This window comes from Salvia splendens, chromosome 8 (genome assembly GCF_004379255.2).
Source record: "Salvia splendens isolate huo1 chromosome 8, SspV2, whole genome shotgun sequence".
Taxonomy (NCBI): Eukaryota; Viridiplantae; Streptophyta; class Magnoliopsida; order Lamiales; family Lamiaceae; genus Salvia; species Salvia splendens.
Genome location: NC_056039.1, coordinates 14,883,631 through 14,902,213, shown reverse-complemented (window position 1 = coordinate 14,902,213; position 18,583 = coordinate 14,883,631). Strand labels below are relative to the sequence as shown.

Here is an 18,583-nt window from a genome sequence, read left to right as displayed (position 1 = left end):
TTTGGCCAAGTAAACTTCATCCAACTTGTCCAAGATCTCCACCGCAGTCTTGGCTTCTTGAACATCCCTCAAGACCTTATCTCCAAGGCACAGAATCACTGCAGAATGTGCCTTGAGCTGCATCTCCTCCATCTTTGCCTGAGCTCTATCATCAAGCACTGGAGCCTTTCCTTTCTCCTCTGGTTTTGCAAGAACTGCGGCCAAGCCTTGTTGAATCAAAACCGCCTTCATCTTCATCTTCCACAGGCTATAATCATTCTTGCCTGTGAACTTTTCTGCATCAAGCCTTGCTGCCATCTCTGAAACCGTTTGATCCTCTGCAAATCAGCTTCAATATCCCTTCCCACAGACGGCGCCACTTGTTGGGATTTACGCACACAAAGCTTTCACACACTCAAGAAGATCACACACACACTCACTGTTGTATGAGATCACACAATGCAGAAACACACACACTCACACTTTGAGTATTGAAGATGATAATCTTGGAGAGAAACTGGAAAACTCTTTATTGATAAACTCTTACTCTACTCTAAACTACATACACGGTTTATGAGCTATTTAAAGCTCTACAAACAAGTAGCAACTGCTACTAACTAACTACAACAAGAATCAAGAAAACAAGAAGAATAACCGCTACATGTCAGCTAACTAACTGCTGCTCCAACGGCTAGTTCGGCTAGGCTGCTTCTTCCTTCTCGGCTTAAGGCCGAACTCCTTCCTCGGCTCAAGACCGAACTCTCTTCTCGGCTCAAGACCGAACTCTCTTCTCGGTTCACAACCGAACTCCCTTCTCGGCTAGTTCCAGCTCAAAGCCGAGCTTACCGAACTCCCTTCTAGCCGAGCTTACCGAACTCCCTTCTAGCCGAGCTTACCTTCTTCTGCCTTCTTCTTCCAACTGAAATGAGCACTCCATTATTACAAATTACATTCCTACCTTTTTCAATTTTACTAAAAATAGGTGATCTTGTAATCTAGAACTGAGAAATGCACATACCAATTTCAAAATTCGATGCCAATATATGGTAGTCATAGATTTCTGATCTTTGTTTATTTGATTATAAATCCTGCAGGAGATGTTCTCTCGGGAAATGAGTCCGACGTTTAGGTGTGCTGCAGGAGTGGTTCGGTATCCACTGGTGGAATTCTCGCGCATTCGCGTTGCTTCTGGTGGTACTTCTCGTCTTGCTTCCCTTGCTTCTTCTGCGGCGCATAGGTCAGTACACCACATTTCTCTCTGACTCACTTTCTGTTCTTTGAAGTTAAGATTGTGTATGCAACCTTATAGATCAGTCATAAATCGATCAAGATTCTATTGATGTCCGCTAAAATTTAGTTATGCAGCCTCAGTATAGTTATTGATACTTACTTTATATGAACTTCAAATTTTGCGGTTACCTTTGGTATTTCACGAAACTTAGCATGTATTATTTTCCATGATGAAGAACTCAGATCTTATATACCAATGGAAGTGTTTATCTTTTGTAAACAGAGTTTGTAATGCAATAGTAGGCCTCCAAGCATATGAACTCTCAGATTCTTGGATAATAGAAGTGGATTTTGTGTCAATCAGTAGTTATTTTACAGAATGATTGATATGTGTGCAGTTTATCCCCTGCAGATTCACTAAGACATGCCTCAGCTATATCGGTGCTATTAGCAGCGTTCTTTGTTGTCATATGCTCGGTGATGGCAATACATGCGTTATGGGTAGGGGAAACGAAAACCCCTAGACTGTTACCTGATTTTTCTGGAGGTGTTTCCACATTCAGTCTTTTCACTACTATTCCGGTCTTTGCAACTGCCTTTGGATGTCATGTAAATGGCAAGGATGCAGACATGCATGAAATCACTAATATAGAGTCCAGCATCCTGTATATATGTTAAATTTTGACAATATTGATGTAGAGAATCTGAGACATTATTTCGTTACTCCTCCAGTTGTTACCTTAGCCTATCAGGAACACTGAACGAGACATTCAGAAATCTCTACTAATGCCTTATTTGTGTGTGTGAGCGAGAAAGAAAGAGAGTCTTGAAAAGTGTAGTAACACAAGTGCATGAATAGAGAGGACTATAAGGGGAATGATTCGGCTCAACAATTTATGTGCATATTTGGCAATAATGTGCAGTACATCCGATAAGAGCAGAGCTGGGAAGGCCTTCTGATATGAGCTCAGCTGTCCGAATCTCACTCATACTGTGTGTTGCAATATACTTTTCCGTTGGCTTCTTTGGCTACCTGCTGTTTGGTGAGTCGATCATGGCAGACATGCTGGTAAACTTCGACAAAACTTCAGATTCTGTCATGGGCATCATTCTCAATAATACTGTTAGATTGAGTTATGCTATTCACCTCATGCTCGTCTTTCCGGTGATGAACTACTCTCTAAGGGTCAATGTTGACGAATTACTCTTCCCCACTTGGCAGCAGAAAACATCAGATTTTTGTCCCTCACGTGTATGTTGCTTGCATTAATATATGCAGCAGCTATAGCAATTCCGAACATATGGTACTTCTTTCAGTTCATCAGGACAACAACGGTCATGTTTCTGATGTTCATTTTCCCAAGCTCAGTCGTTCTCAAGTATGGCCTACCGCATATTTTATTTCCTTACCTCGATGGGTGAAAATGAACGTATTTCTTATGCTAAAACTTTGCAGAGATGTACACTGCATGTCCACAAGGAGGGATAAGGCGTTGGCAGTGTTGGTGATCATCTTGGCTGTGGGGACGAGTTTGGTTGCCATTTTCTCAAATTTGTCTGATTATTTCGGCTTCAATTGATGACTGGAAGTATATATCATCACCTTCGCCACAAGAAGATTTAGAGTAACAATAATGTTACTGCCTTGTCTAAGCTATTGGGGACAAGGCATAATTTTCTTGTGGACAGACAGGTTTGAGCAATTCATTATGGCTTTATGATTCTATGGAATCAAGAATCTTAAAGTTAAACTCTCTCTCTCTCATATACCGGATTAGCATCATATAAAAAATGGAATGAAAGAATTATTTGATTTATGTACCTTAGCCTCTTACGCTTGGTGGTGATAGAATTGTACATAGTTCTCTTTAAAACAATCAACATTGTCTAAATCATTGATATGCCGCAAAAATGAATACAACCATATGCATGAAGGCATGCACTCCCGAGAGTCCTTGCATAGAATAGCAACAAAGTTGTGAAAGCTCTCATCAACCATATTCGCATCACATCTCAACATGCACAGTTTAGAAATATATTTAGTCACTTTGCCAAATTATACATACTTTAAAATATTATCATGCTATCATAGTAACACACGCTGATTTTTCACTTAACATGAGCTTACCAAATTGATTTGTGACTTCATAGTTCGACTATGCCTTCTAAGTTCTTTCTATTCTCTACCATATCTGAATTGTTTGTGCTGGAAAGATGGCAAAATTCTGCGGACACCGGACCAGCCAATGCTGTTCGATGACACACAGTCCACTGTTCAGTAGTCCGAGCAGGGACGCTCCCCATACTATAACTCAAATCCAGTTATAATCAAACGCAGTTGACTATTATTTTTTTCAACAATGAATCGAAATATAGTATTATTTAGGACAAAAATCTAACACACTATATGTGAAATTAAATTTTAAAATTTGAGGCAAATGTACTAAACTAATTTTACACTTTAGACCATTTCTAATGATATACACCATATGTCCCATAATAGATGACACACTTGAAAAATGTCTTGGGATTTTAGAAGATTTTTGTGTGTTAGATAGAGAGATAAAATAGTATATTTATATTAATGTGAGAGGAAGCTTTTTCCAAAAAAGGAAGTGTGACATTTTTTGTGGGACAAACTAAAAGGGAAAGTGTGACATCTATTATATGAGTGAGGGAGTACTAAAACCCAAAATTGGAATAGACAGTTTGTTCAAATAGTACTCTAAAATTAATCTGATTTTTTAGTAAAATACTTATCTTTAGGTTTACACTAAAATAAATTTAAATTAATTTTTTAAAATTTGTAAGTAAAAATAGATAGTGGATATAAATTTTTTTTGAGTATATGATTGGAGATGTTCTTAATTATAATACTCCATCCATCCTCTAAAAGTAAGGTGTTACGGACGTTCTCCGTAACGAGGCCGGATGACTAACTTCTCGGAGAGATAAGGTGATCGAACCTTCGACGTGCTCGAAGGAAAGCTCACGAATTGCTGATTTTCGGACGTTCTCCGATGAACAACAATTTGGAAACGAAATATGATATTCTTGTTACTCAAGACAAGTTTGTGGAAAACAATATATTCATTGATTGATTAAAATGATAACAAGCTCTCCTATTTATAATACTAGATACTAATACCTAACTTATTGAACAAGAAATAAATATCTAAACAAATATGAGAAAGATATGGTGAATAAAGGAAAACTAAATAATTGGAAGATCATAAAAGATATGATCGTATCAACTCCCCCACGGTTGAAATCCACCTTGTCCTCAAGGTGGAAACCACAAAGCAACGACGAGAGTTGAAAGCAAACGCTATGGCGAGGCATCTCCTCCTGGATCAAACACATATCGAACAACTGAATATCTTCCTTTATCACCTCCAAGAAGGCTCAAATATGGCGTGTCGTTGCGCGGAGGGATGAATCGTGCATCGACGTCGAGTGATGTCGAACGATGAACAATACTTGGAACATCGCCATCAAAGAAATCCACATGGACACCAACAATTATGCACAAACCGGTGTAAGCACTATCTCCTTTCTTGCCCCAACAATTCTCAACAATAGATTTGGATTGCACTTGAACAACAGGGAATGAGGCGATGACCTTCGGCACTTCCTCTATGGAATCGTCCTCCTCTACATCGTCTAACGATGCCTCTTCCTCATTCTTTTTACTTGAATCATGAAGACCATCATCGTCATCAATTTTATCCACCTCTATAGCTCGTACTTCATCATCTACTAATTTCTTTTCATTGAGCCGCAAGTCAACTTGATTCAACACTTTTGCATCACTCTCCAAGTATTTCTCTTCACAAGAAACAAGCTTCGTAGCGGAGTGGAGGCTCGGGGAACGCAGGCAGGAGGGCGGGCGTTGGAGCAGGGGCTGCTTCACAGTAGTGGGCAATTCGAGGTAGGCCGCAGCTTGACGGAGGTGAGTCGTAGGATGGCCGCAGGATGACGATCGTTGCTGATCCATGTGCAGCGGCGGGGGCGGTGCAGCGCGGTGGTGACTTGGCCGTGGTTGTTGGTCGAGCACGTGCTGCAGCGGTGGCCTCTGGTCGAGAACGAGCTGTGGATGTGCGGGGGTACGAGGGCTTGGGAATGTGGGGTGCAGGTGCCGGTTCCAGGTTTGGGGCTGCTCTCGCTGCTGTCCAGTATACGAGCTAGGTGCGAATCGCGACGGCACGTCTGAATCAGCGTGAAGAAAGCCCCGGGGGCCGAAAGAGGGGCGCGTCGTGTATTTTGACGCGGGAGTGTCAGATGCTCCACGATGCGTCGGGCCATAGAACAGTTCTGGTTCTGGTACAGGCTGTGGCGGTGGTTCTGACAGCGGAGGAGCGCAAATCTCTTCCACACGTCCACCGGATGTGCGGGAGGGCGGATCCCAGCAAGTCCGGCGACGCCTCGATCCGGAATAGAAGTCCACATAGTGTTGTTGTTCGGACTCGTCCATCCCCATGTACCGGTCTTGCGGCCTGTCCCAGCACGTGCGGTGCCGAGGCTCGGGGCGATCGCGGTACGACGCCCGATGAACGTTCTGCTGCGGAAAACGGCCGTCGCGCCAATGTAATGCGCGGGCAGCGCCTCGTCGACGATGGATATCCCCACCATGGTCTCGTTGTCCGTGGATGAAAGGCCGGTGGACATCGTCTTCTGCCGCCCAAGCGTCGCGCGGGGAGTGATACCCTTCGTCATCAAGTTCGTCCGAGAAATAGGGGGGATCAGGTTCGGGCGCTTCCAACTTCTCCAGCCTGAGTTCCATTCTGTCAAATCGCGCCAAGATCTTCTCCAACCCGGTGGAGAAAATCGCGGTTGTTCCTGCCACATCGTGCGGCGCCTCGGAGGCCGCCTGGAAATCGCGCCGCGGATATCGCGACTGATCGTCGCCGCGTGAAGCGCTTGTGGACGCGCGGCGCGAAGAGTCTCTGATTGTGACTTGTGCATTGCCTCCGGTGAGGAACCCCGTCGGCGGTATACGTTCATCCGATCCAGCGCTGGACGTCCTCATGTTAGGAGGCCCTCGAGGAGATTGCCATTGAGCTACTTCTATTAAGGATATTGGTGGTGAATAGGTTATTGATGAAGAAGGTGGAGGATTAGGCGTGGCTGTGATGGTGGTGCTGCGACTGTTTTTTTTTTTTTTTTTTTTTTTTTTTGATATGGAGGATGAGTACGGGATGAAAGCACCAGTTGTTACGGACGTTCTCCGTAACGAGGCCGGATGACTAACTTCTCGGAGAGATAAGGTGATCGAACCTTCGACGTGCTCGAAGGAAAGCTCACGAATTGCTGATTTTCGGACGTTCTCCGATGAACAACAATTTGGAAACGAAATATGATATTCTTGTTACTCAAGACAAGTTTGTGGAAAACAATATATTCATTGATTGATTAAAATGATAACAAGCTCTCCTATTTATAATACTAGATACTAATACCTAACTTATTGAACAAGAAATAAATATCTAAACAAATATGAGAAAGATATGGTGAATAAAGGAAAACTAAATAATTGGAAGATCATAAAAGATATGATCGTATCATAAGGACGCTAGAACTTTGGCGCAGAAACACAAAAGTACTGTACGTGCTTTTTAAAAAAGATTAGGCTCGGAATTATTGGAAGAATTTCTTATGTCAGAGGAAGACGTTCTTTTCTTGACCTTCCAAAAAGCCACTTCTGCTTTCCGAGGAGTATATAGAAGTCGGATTTGGTATTTGGGATACTTTCCATTTTGGGATGTCTCATAAAAATATCTCATTCTATTTTTTGGTAACATCTTTCTCTCGAATAAAATGGACTCATTTTCCACTAATAATACTATAATTACTTTTTCTTTCTATCTCTATCATACTTTATCAATTACTCCCCTCGTTTCGGCTAAGATGACACATTTCTTGGTCGGCACGTGATTTTATGAGTTATTGGTTAAAGTGTTTAATTCAACGGCGGATGGAGGTGGGGTTGAGTTGGGTCGGCTGACCCCACCGCCATCCCTGGTGAACTGCCGGAATACTCCTCCCAACGGGCCCCCGACCCCACGGCATTCGGAACTCTGCCCTATGATTCATCTTCAAGCTGCGCGCAGCTTTTGCACCTCCATTGTTATTTCCTCTTCTGCTAATCTTTTATGCGTGGGCTTAGGTTTGGGCCTTTTCATTTATTTTAATTAAAACATGCAGGGAATACATTCTTCATAAATAATTTATCTCTATTATAATGGTTAATAATTTCTTTACAAATTACAACTAAGATTGCTCGGTATCTAAGTTATCAAAATTTTAATTCAAATTAAGGGTTTGAGGCGTAGAGCATAGGCTGTGCAAAAAAGATTCGGTGCATTGTATTATAGGAGTATAGTTTATTGAACATCTTGTAGTCATGTTTTATTAATTAATTTATTTTATTATCGTAGTAACCGATAAATTTTAACCTAATTTTAATAGATATTCCCTCCTGTCCGATAAAAATATGAATATTTGAAATGACACGGAAATCAATGTACAATTGATAAAATAAGAGAGATGAAAGAAAAAAGTAATTATATTATTTTTAGTGGATGATAAGACATATTTCATACATCGGTTTAGGAGTAAAATGTATGTTACTTGATCAGTTTATCGCGCAAAGCGAGTGTTAATTGTGCGGGAATGCCGCTTGACCAAGGGCAACAAGGGCCAAGCTGATCAAGTTGGTACAAAAGGCGAAAAAGACCAAAATTCGGGTGGAATGATCAAGGGGGTGATCAAGTAGTTAGGCGGGGACCACGACGTTCTAGAGGAGAAGCACGTGGGGCTGATGCGCTGGATGGTGATCATCAAACAGTTATCAAGGACGGCGTTCTAGAAGGGGACACATGCTGATACGTAAGACGCGAAGACGAAGCTGACTCATCATTCTGTTATGGAGGAATGACGACATTCTAGAAGAAGGGCACGTATCAATTGATGAGACGCTCGATCCCAGCAAGGACGATTATTCACTGCTGATGACGTTATCCTGGCTGGAGGTCATTGCGGTGAGCTTATAAATAGAGGACATGCCACCATTAGAAAGGAGTTCGAAAAAAGCTCAGAAAATAATCTTCCTTTTTATCTTCTTTTCTAGTTTAGTTTCCAGTTCCGAAGATAGCTTAGTTAGAGAAATGGTCAATTAGAGAGAGAGCGACCGAAGGGAGCGCGACAGAATACTCAATATCTGTTCGGCGCCGTCCCAAGTTTCCAACCGAGAGCTTCTCAGCTTTACTCGCTTTCTTATTTCCTGAAGTTGTTAGCTTAGTTTAAATTCCGTATTGTTCTGTAGTTAAAGAATTGATCTTTTTGTATTCCGCATGTTCACAACACTGTTTTGAGAATTGAGTATAAAATCGGAGTTACTTTGTTTTCGTCATCGTATTTACAGTTCTGGTTTTAGTTTCGCTTTTAAGTCTTTGATCTAGTATTTCATTATGTTGAATGTCAAGGTGTTTTCACAGTTTCGTAGCGTGATTAGGTAGTTAGTCTTTATTCCAACCTGTCATTCACTTGGTCCAATTTCTGTTTCTTCCAGCATGATGAGTGCCTTGATCAAGTAGATAGTTTACTTTCTGCCTAGCGTAATCCAGTAGCTTAAAAACTCCTAACTTAAAGCGTGGCAGCACCCGACCCCTGTTCACTACTCACACACTCGATACACCGGTTTCTCTGTGGGACCGACCCCGTACTTGCCGCTTTACTGTTAAAGTAGTGCGAGTTTGGGAGTTATAAATATATTTGCGTTGGGGACGAGAGAGAACGCCTTGATCAAGTGGCAATGACATTTGCTAACTGATCCACTCGGTTCAGTTATCTCCCATATAGCTTGATCCACTCGCGTCAACTCCAATCGCCGCTCACCAAAATGGCGCCGTTGCAGGGGAAACATGGTGTTATATCATGGATGTGTTTAGTGCATAGGTGTAAATAGTTTTGTTTCTTTCTTTTCTAATTGTTTTTCTTTCTATTTATGAGAAGGTACCAACGCGGAGGACACTGGAATCATCCTCTCATCGACAGAGATACACATGCTCATTGGCGAGTCCAAGAAGCCGGTGTTGTTACCACTCGATACAGAGCCGCGTTAGCAGCAGCAGCAGCCACTGATCAACTGACCAGCGAGGAAGAAGGAGAACAGAACGCGCCACCAAAGCCACCACCACTTGAGCAAGCAAAAGCAGAGATGGCCCTCGTCGACAACGACTCAGGAATCGGCTCCCTACATGCCCACGACGAGAAGGAGCCTACCCATGCCATCGCTATCACTCCAGGAATGCGCACAATCGCAATCAAATCAGGAGTGCTAGCCGTTTTGTCCAATTTCTATGGCCTCTCGAAGGAGTGTCCTTACGCTTTTCTTGAGGAATTTTGCAGAAACTGTGATATTCAACCCGTGCCGGCTGGATCCACTTCGGAGGATTATAGGCTCAAGGCTGTACCCTTTGTCTTGAAGGGCGACGCAGGAGTCTGGCTGTCGAGGTTACCAGAGGGATCGATCAGGACATGGGCCGAGTTCCGCATGATATTCTTAGACCTCTTCTTCCCAGCGTCGAAGACGAGTGCCCTGAAACGAGAGATTACGGAAGCCAGGCAGGAGTATGATGAGCCCCCTAGGACAGTACTAAAACAGATTTCAAGGGCTGCTTCAAGCATGCCCCAACCACAAGATGGGAGATCGGGAGGTCTATTTAACCTTCTATGGCAGACTTACGGTGGACAGCAAGAACGATCTCAACCTAGCAGCCCAATGGGATTTCTCAAAGACCCCATTCAGTCAGGCGAAGAACATTCTGGAGAGGCTAATCGAAGCCAAGCGATCGTATGAGACCTCCCGTGGCCAGTACAGAAGAGATGTCGTGCATGCAGCGGAGGCAAGAAGTGATGAGAAGCTGGAGGCTCTATTCGAGCAGATGGAGAAGAAGCTGTTGGAGACAGTAGAAAAGTCCAGAGCGCCTCCACCGCCTGCCCCCAAGGAGAAGCCATATATGCCGCCACCGCCAGAGGAGCACCATTACTATTATTGTGAGTTCCCTCCAAAAGCGGAGCCACAACCGCAGGTGAATGCCATCGGCTATTGAAACGCAAATGGCAACTGGATCCAGGGAAAGCAGAGGGATGCTCCGTGGCGAGACCATCCAAACTTCAGGTGGAGTGATCAGAACCCAAGCCAACCGCCCCAACCATCGACGCAGCAGATACAACCCTCCGAAGGGCAGCCCAATTGGCCCGCTCGGAACTAAGAGAGATCAAACAACGGAGGGAACATAATGCAGGGTGGTCAGGCAAATTGGTCAAGCGGACCTCAAGGGAACTGGTCCAGTGGAGGACAACATAATTGGTCAAGCAAACAACAAGAAGGAAATTGGGGCTACAGACATCAGGGCCCCAAGTCAAGCAACCAGGGGAGACAACCGAACAATCAGGTGGTGAGTTATGTCCCGCCACATCAATGAGGCAACCAACAGCATCCAGGTAACCAACAGCACAACCAGCCACAGTACCAGCCAGACCACTATGGGGCGTCCGACTACGCTCAGCCGAACCAAGGTGGGGGGCCATCAAATCAAAGATACAACCGTCACCCCAATGAAGGTCAAGGAGAAATGATAGTCCCACACCATCCTAATGATGCGATGCGAGAAATTCAAGAGGCTCAGAAGGAACAGAGGGCGGCGGTGGACATGATTACAAAACAGTTATCTCAAGTTGCCATGTCGCTGCGAGAGCTAAGGGGGAACGAAGGAAAAATTCCTGCCACGGTGCAACAGCCTGGGCATGAGAACATTAGTGAAGTCTCCATGAGGTCAGGGAAAGTATACCAGAGCCCCAGCCCACCTGCGGTGTCCCCAATGTCCATACCTGGACCAACCCACCAAGAAGAAGGAGAGTCCAGTGGAGCGGATCAAACGAAAGGGAAAGAGAAAGGCAAAGTGAAAGTGGGCAGTGAGACCACAGGAGAGAGTCAAGGAGAAGAAGCCGAGAAGGTCAAGCCATATCCATACCGCGGAATGGTGACCAGGAAAAGAGAGCCGCAATCAACGTAGCGAGTATGTTCAAAGATGTGGAAGTCAAGGTTCCACTCTTGACAGCACTGAAGATGCCCCCGATCACTAAATTCATCAAGGACTACCTGGCGGGAAAAGTCAACGAAGAAGGGAGACTAATTACAGAGGAGAACGTCTCTGTCGTGATCCAGAGGAGCGACCTCCCATCGAAAAAGACCGACCCAGGAATGTTCACGCTCCCGAGTTCAATTGGGGATATTCAAGTGGAGCACGCGATGTGCAATTTGGGGGCGTCTATCAGTGTTCTGCCATACTCCATTTATAAGAAGCTGGGAGAGGCCAAGCTTGTCGATACTGGTATAATGATACAGTTGGCCGACAGATCTTGTATTCACCCGGAGGGAATTCTGGAAGACATAATCGTGAAGGTGAATAACTTTTTGTACCCAACCGACTTCTTCGTCATCAAGATGACAGAGCCAGCAGCAAGGGAGTCAAGTGGAGTTCTACTGGGAAGGCCGTTCCTGTCCACGACCAGCACTATAATTGACGTCCGTAATGGGACGATCAGCTTGAATTTCAATGGAGAGCAGTTCACGTTCAATATTGATAAAGCTATGAAGAGGCCAGCAGACAGCGAAAATGTATATTCGGTGGACGTGACTGAGCCACTGGTGCAGGAGTCCCTGGAGGAGGAATTTTTGCAAAGACAGTTCACAGACTCCGCCATGGATGCAGAAGTCGAGAGAGAAGTCGACGAATGGTATGAAGCCATGAACGCCAGTGAAATGGATGATCAAGCCATCGCGAAAGCGATGATGGATTTTTGCGAGCGTCCGCGACCAGCTGGGTCAAGCGGGATCGCTCAAGTATCTAGCCTAGAAAAGCTACCTGATCAAGGCAAGTAACTAAGAAGAGAAGCAGAAGAAAATCCACTGCCTACTGAAGTGTCGTGAAGGAGTTGAAGCCCCTTCCAGCACATTTAAAGTACGCCTACCTGGGGGAAGACGAAACAATGCCAGTTATCATCAACAGCCAGTTGACCCAGGGGCAGGAAGACAAATTGCTGGAAGTACTGAGGAAAAATCAGAAGTCTATTGCATGGAAGCTGACAGATCTGGTGGGTATCAGCCCAGATTTGTGCATGCACCACATCAGATTGGAGGAAGGAGCTAAACCGCACTGTGACCAGCAACACAAACTCAACCCCAACATGAGGGAAGAGGTGCTCAAGGAGATAGTCAAGCTGGTCTCCATAGGAATCATATACTCCATTCCTGATAGTAACTGGGTCAGCCCAGTGCATATGGTGCCAAAGAAAGGAGGAATCCAGGTCGTAAAGAACGAGAAAAATGAGTTGATCCCGACACGACCAGTCACTGGGTGGAGGATGTGCATCGACTACAGGAAGCTGAATGCGGCCACGAAGAAGGATCACTTCCCTCTGCCATTCATTGACCAGATGCTTGAGAAATTGGCGGGGAAGCAATTTTTCAGTTTCCTTGATGGATACAGCGGCTATTTTCAGATCGCGGTGAATCCAGAGGACCAAGAGAAGACCACGTTCACCTGTCCTTTCGGCACCTACGCCTACAGGAGGGTGCCGTTTGGCCTCTGCAATGCCCCGAGAACTTTCCAAAGATGAATGATGAGCATCTTCTCTGATTTGTTGGAGGACTGCATAGAGATCTTCATGGACAATTTTACTGTCTATGGAGACACATTCGATCAAGGGCTGCATAGCCTGAATAGAGTTTTAGAAAGGTGCCGGCAGAAGGACTTGGTTCTGAATTTTGAAAAATGTCATTTCATGGTTACTGAAGGAATAGTCCTAGGCCACGTAGTGTCGAGCAGAGGGATAGAGGTGGATCAAGCATAGGTGGCAGTTATAGAGAAACTCCAGTACCCGACGAATCAAAAGGAGATCAGAGCCTTCTTGGGTCATGCAGGCTTTTATAGAAGATTTATCAAAGATTTTGCAAAGATAGCCCAGCCCTTGACAAGGCTGCTCCATAATTAGGTGGAGTTTGAGTTCTCTGATGATTGTAAAGTTGCGTTCCAACTATTAAAGGACAGACTGATCAACTCTCCGATCATACGCGCCCCCGACTGGAGTCACCACTTCGAGGTGATGTGCGATACAAGCGACTATACAGTAGGGGCGGTCTTGGGTCAGAAGATCTATGGGAAGAGTTATGTTATCTTCTACGCGTCAAAAACTCTGAATCAAGCGCAGAAGAATTATGATACCGCCGAGAAGGAGATGCTGTCAGTGGTCTATGCTTTTGAGAAGTTCATGCCCTACCTACTGGGTGCGAGGGTGCTTGTCTACACAGACCACGCGGCGATCAAATACCTCCTGGCTAAGAAGGAGTCCAAACCGCGTCTGATCAGATGGATCCTCCTATTACAAGAGTTCGACTGAGAGGCGGTCGACAAGAAGGGAAGTGGGAACAAAGTGGCTGATCACTTAAGCCGGATTTTGCAAGAAGATAATGGGGAAGCCATCTTTGACGCTTTCCCTGAGGAGCATTTATATCTGATCAGGTCAACATCTGAACTTCCGTAGATCAACCGAGCTGAAGGGGTTGATCAAGCCGACCGAGGAAGAGAGATACAACACAAGCAACATGAGCCATGGTTTGCGGACATGGCCAACTATTTGGTGACAGGCAAGCTGCCTGGAAATGATGAAGTTACAAGGAAACAGAAGCAGAAGCTCAAGAGCGACTCCCGATACTTCTATTGGGATGATCCTTACTTGTGGAAGATGGGGGCGGATCAAGTCATCCGACGCTGTATACCAGATTGGGAACAAGAGGACATATTGGTCCACTGCCACACACTAGCTTGTGGTGGTCACTTCGGGCAAAAGAAGACAGCGAGGAAAGTACTTGATAGCGGATTTTACTGGCCCTCCATCCATAAAGACGCCTACGAATTCTGTAAGAGATGCCCGAGATGCCAGCTTACTGGAGGAATCTCTGCAAGAGATGAGATGCCACAGGTCCCCATTATAGTATGTGAAACTGTTTGGTCAGGAACTGTGTGTGCTTTTGTGCTTGGTCAAGCTTCTCAAACCCAGAGAATCTGCTAGATCACAAGGTTTAGGAACTCAGAGGATCCTGGAAGTCTCGGTCGTTGGACATACAAATTCCGCGTTCAAAACCCTCAACCCTTTATACTATGAATTAGTACAGGGAAGTAGGGATCGATCCTACGAAGACAGATGCGTAAGAATGCATTTAAAAGACTCTGGAAAGGGGGTTGGCTGCTGCCACACAATGTTTGGGTTGAGAAAATTATAACTAGGCTGGGGAATGGAAATTGGCTGACACTAGACCAAGGAAACGGATAACATCATGCAAGCATGGAACATCATCTTAACTTCAATATCTCAACAAACTTCCTCGACCTAGCAAACTGCCACCTAATCTAGCTAAACAGGAATCAAACATGCAGTGGGGACCATTTCCCGAAAATAGTAAAGTGGGGATGAAAAGCTGTAAATAACTAACTATGAATTTAACCAACAATGTTCTGGATCTCGTCACCTGATTTAAGCTCGAACATGGAGAAAACATAGTAATAACCCAGATTCAAACAGAACATAATAATTCGGACGTCGAAAATTGGCGATTAATCGGAAACCGAACAGATCTATTTCTACTAGACGAAGTAAACAGAAACACAGAAACGAGTCATCAAATTCATGCAAAATCAACCAACTCTGTTTCAGATCCACACGTCGAATGCTTAATCCACTCCGGATCCAAGCAATCCGAACCCAACTACGATAAAAAAACAACTCCATGAACTCCGATTTAACAAACCCACTCCGATCAACAACAATCCATCCACGATTCAATTCCAAATCACCAGATCAAGTGCGAAAAGCATCCATTCAAGTAAACAACTCCAAACTCAGAATCAAACATCATCAAAACTCAAAACCAACATCATCATGACAGAAAATAGAAATTCCATAGATAGATAAGCAAGTTTCAACAAATAACCAAAGCCGAGCTTCGAACAACGAAGTCTCGGTAGAATTCTGAACAGAAAAATGAAATGAAAGCGGATAAATTGTTTCTTCGCCCTACACGAGGATGGTGGTACACAATAGCCAACTGAAAATGAACCTAACCCTATAGATTCCCGATCAACCCAAGTGTGCGTGTAGAAGTGTGAAAGTGAGCTCAGAGCTAAAAATATATCTCATCCTAAAATTCTCTCCACCTGTATGTGGCGTGCTCTCTCTCTTTTATAGACGTGGAGACGATCTTCTAGAAGCTTCCGTTCTGCCCTCTAGCTAATGATCTCCTCCGTCTGGCAATTTTTTTTCATTCTGCTCACTTTCTCGCCAATTTCCTTCGCCAGGTGATTATCTTCCTTCCTTCTTGGACCTGGCGATTTCTTCTACACACCTGGCTTAAAAGGTGTGTTAGACCCCGCAAATTGTTGAATTTAACCCCATAACCGATGCATGAAATTAGCCTTATCAGTATGCGAGATATTCGATGTGTGGGGAATGGATTTCATGGGACCATTCCCATCTTCTGAAGGCAATCTCTACATTCTGGTAGTAGTGGACTATGTGTCCAAATGGATATAGGCGAAGGCGACGAGGACTTGTGAGTCCAGGGAGGTGGCCAAGTTTTTAAAATCAAACATCTTTACCTGGTACGGGGTGCCGCGAGCCATCATCTCTGATCAAGGGACTCATTTCGTCAACAGAACCATCGAAGCTTTGATGAGGAAGTATGACGTCCACCACCGCCTGTCCACACCTTACCAGCCGCAGTCAAATGGCCAGGCTGAAGTGTCGAACAGAGAGATCAAGACGATCTTAGAAAAGACGGCCAACCCCATGAGGAAAGATTGGATCCGTCGTCTGGAGGACGCGCCCTGGGCTTACAGGACCGCTTTCAAAACGCCCATCGGAATGTCCCCCTACCGGCTGGTATTTGGGAAGATGTGCCATCTGCCTGTGGGAGTTGAACATCAGGCTTTCTGGGCAATCAAAGAAATGAATCTGAATGCCAAGTCTGGTGCTGAAGAGAGGAGGCTGCAGCTGCAAGAGCTTGAGGAGCTCTGCCTTGATGCTTACGATTTTGCCATGTGGTATAAGGAAAAGACAAAGATGTAGCACGACAAGAACCTTCGCAAGAAGGAGCTCAAGGTGGACCAGAAAGTGCTACTTTTCCAGTCAAGACTCAAGCTGATGCCTGGGAAGTTGCGGTCAAGGTGGATCAGCCCCTATACCATCATCGCCATCAGAGCAAATGGAGCAATCGAACTCCAAGGAAGCGATCCTGATTCGCCTTCCTTTTTGGTGAATGGGCATAGGGTGAAGCCATATAGAGATGGAATGGAGGCGTGTGTGGTGGACGACATTCCACTACTCATGCCTAACTCTCGCCAGTAAAGCAGGTAAAATGAGTGACTGGGTACTCTTGGGTAGTATGCTTGATCAAGCAACACATTTCTTAACCTATAAAACTGATCAAGTGACGTCCTAAGGGCACTCAGTCATGTCCTTGGTAGTTAGTGTAAATATTTTTTGTGTTATTAGTTTTAAACTCTTAGGAAATTAAAAGTTGAAAAGTGAGGAAGAAACTGATCAAGTGGTAATATTTGAGTATTCATCTGGAATTAATTATCCACTTGATCAGTTGAAATTTAAATTTAATTGATGGGTTACAGTGGTTGAATTGATCAGGGCTGGGTGATGACAAGATGCATGCACTCACTGAAAAGGTATCGGAGAGCACTAACTGTTGCATTGAAAAGTGGTACTGGAGAGAGGAAGCGTATCAGGGAAGCTAAGCCAGCTATCGCTCTGAAAAAGCGTGTCTATACTCGAAGCGTCGCAGGGATCTCAAGAGTCGGGATCTCGGTATAAAAGGCAGGTTTCTGATCCGTATTTCACTTTTATGCAACCGCCTACAGTACTTCGTATTTGCTCTCATCCATACCGCTCAAGATTCAAAACCCTTTCCCAAGTTATCATCTTCTCCACAGAAACCACCCACAGCCATCACAAGGAAAAATGAAAATCACTCAAATCAGCACTTCCTCCTCATCCTCAAGGGCCGGCACCAGCAGTGGTGACCGAAGACCCTCGTCCCCAGCCCAAACAGTACCAGAAACCACCGCAGTCCCTCCAGCACAACATAGCGTCGTCGCTCCACTTCCTACAGTGGACCCGGCTGCCATGAGGCATTTAGAGAATATCCTTCGTAGCATACCCATCGAAACAGATCCGGCGGCGACTTACGCCACCCTAAAAGCCCAGCTCGGAATTTTTCGGTCTAGGGACCCCGCTCTGACTCCCGTCCCCCAAAATCCTCCATCCTCTCCCCCCAAAGCACAGTCTCCCCCTCACGCTCCTAAACCTACCCTCGTTTCCCCCTGGTACAATACAGCGGAGACGACTCCGATGAAGAAGAAGGGGGGAGGCTCAAGCGCAGCCTATCGCCGCTCCGGTTGAGGAAACGGAGTCCGTACCTCCACCACCAGCAGAGGGCACACTTGCCCAAAACATCCCATCACCAGTGAGTGGCGGAGGTTCTACTTCTGTCCATGGGCAGCAATCGATAAAAGTCGTCGAAACCGACGATGATGATATGGAAGATTTTCCACCACCTCCCAGCGACATTCTACTTCAGCAGAGGGAGGCTGTCTGGAATATTCTCCACACTGTGGAGGATGAACCCGAGAGGGAGGAGCAGCCGCTGCGCCGCAAGACGCGCAGAATGACAATGGACCAGCTGTTGGAGGAGGCAGAGGCCTTGAGGTCCAATCGACCGGGGGTGGAGGAGGAGACGATAGAACAGAGACCCCGCGTAGTGCGGCGACTGGTGGATGAGGAGGAGCCAGTGAACCATGGGGCCGGTGAGGCCGTTGATGAATGTGAGGCTGTTGAGGACAGCCGTTTGAGAGCTGAAAGAGAGAGAAAGAGGAAGGGGAAGGAGATAGCTCACCCTCCTCCTAAGAAGATACGCCCTGCCAATGTAGGGATTGTGATCACCGATGCCTACCAACCTGCCTCCCCTCAAGAAGGAGATGAGGGCAGTGATACCGAGGGTCGGGAGCTCCGATGGACACAGACGTCCCTGAGGCAACAAGGAAGGCCTGCAACACCTCCTACTGCCGACTACTCCAAACCGACAGTGGCATTGACCGCAGACCTCCTCCAGCAGATGCTGGAATTCGACAACCCTAAGTGGCAGGAGGAGGTCCACCAGAGAGTGACGGGCCAAAAGCGGCTGAAGGCCGGGAAGAGACTCCACCAACCATCCCTGGAGACGATCCGGGTTAAGGAGAAGTTT

At 45.5% G+C, this 18,583-nt stretch overlaps 1 pseudogene; it reads left to right on the top strand.

Annotated features, from left to right (window-relative positions):
• Nucleotides 1-1,012: 1,012 nt before the first annotated feature.
• Nucleotides 1,013-7,714, top strand: LOC121745813 (annotated as a pseudogene).
• The last annotated feature ends 10,869 nt before the right edge of the window (nt 7,715-18,583 follow it).